Raw genomic sequence first — 1,486 nt, forward strand, 5'->3', positions numbered from 1 at the left:
TAGTTAGTAGAGTTGGTCCTGAAAATGGGGCTGGGGTAGAAAAGTGATGATCCTTGGGGCTTGGGATGAGGACCAGCAAGAAGAAAGCTGTCTGAGGGGACCTGGGCGGGGCCCAAAAGGATCAGCAGCTACCCTTCATGCTCAGAATTGAGAAGGTAGAAAAATGAGGCCCCTCCCCAGAGGACGAGGCACTTGGCTCAGTCTCCTCCTGCCCGACCCCGACCATGGACTAGATGGGGCCCCCATCCCCTCGCTCCTCTCACTGGCCCAGAGGCTGTTCCAGGTTGAGCCTCTTAAAGAAGCTCACGCAACTCATACCTGCTGTTCAAGATGGCACAGGAGGGAGCAGTCTTGGGAGGGGGCCTACAAAGAGTCCCCTATGAGGGACTCAGCCCAGATCCTCCGCAGTAGCAGCAGGTTGAGTCTCACAGCCTCCACCTCTCCCAATGCAACCTGGCATTGAGTCTTCACCACATCGAAGCATAGAGTCCCTGAGATGCTGCCAGCCACAAAGCTGACGCCACGATGTCTGGTCCTTTGGCCTAAGCCCACTCAGCCAGTCCTTCACCAGCTCATAGCTGAACCAATACAGGATTGAATAGGGCACATCCGGAAGAGTCATGGGGCCCCAGCCTAGTCACAGTGAGCGCCAGCTGCCCTGAGCCACGGCAGCTCAGACACAGGCACCCAATGCCCAGTATGACACTTGCAGAGCCTGTAGTTTTGTCCATAGCAGCTCTAGGGGCTGATCACAGTCACCGTGCTCAAGCGGACCGGTGCACCAGCCACCACCGGTGCACAGAAGTCTCTCGACCATGTAGAAAGGCCTTGAGTTGGTCGTGAAGTAGATGGCGGTGGCTGGAGGCCACTCCACAGGGTCCTGCTACCCTCATGTCTCTCAATCTTCCCAAAGGCATCCACAGTGCCAGGGAAGCGAGTGCAGTCTTGAAACTAGGTGACACATCGAGCACTATTTGGGCACAGGTACAGGGGCTCTGGGTTAGAGAGAGGAGGGCAGTTCGGCATAAGAGAGGCTCCAGAGTCCCATGGAGGGAGGTATCAGCCCTTTGGTCACTGAGGGGCATAAAGACTGCAGGCGGACCTTCCCCACGTCCAAGAAGAGGGGGGTGACCACAGCCCCAGCACCTGAGACCACCATTTGTTGGAGGAAGACAATGTCCCAGGGTCCTGATCAGCCATCTTGTGGCTTCAGTTCTGGCTCTAGGCTGGTACTGTTTACATACTCATCAACAGTATATTAGGATCCCATTTCTCCACATTTTAATTGAATGTGATTATAATATGATTGGGTTTAAATCCACCATATTGTTCTCTATCTATCCCATCTTGTCTTCTATTTGTCCCATCTTTTTTTTGTTTTCTTCTTTGCATTAATTGAGAATTGTTTTGTGATTCAGTTTTACCTTCTTTGTTGGCTTAGTAGCTATTCCTCTTATTGTATTTTTAGTGATTGATACAGGGTTTA

General features: G+C 52.3%; 1 pseudogene; it reads right to left on the minus strand.

Annotated features, from left to right (window-relative positions):
• Positions 1-325: 325 nt before the first annotated feature.
• Positions 326-1,200, minus strand: LOC118623173 (annotated as a pseudogene).
• Positions 1,201-1,486: the final 286 nt, after the last annotated feature.

Source organism: Molossus molossus, unplaced genomic scaffold (assembly GCF_014108415.1).
Source record: "Molossus molossus isolate mMolMol1 unplaced genomic scaffold, mMolMol1.p scaffold_m16_p_1, whole genome shotgun sequence".
Lineage (NCBI taxonomy): Eukaryota > Metazoa > Chordata > Mammalia > Chiroptera > Molossidae > Molossus > Molossus molossus.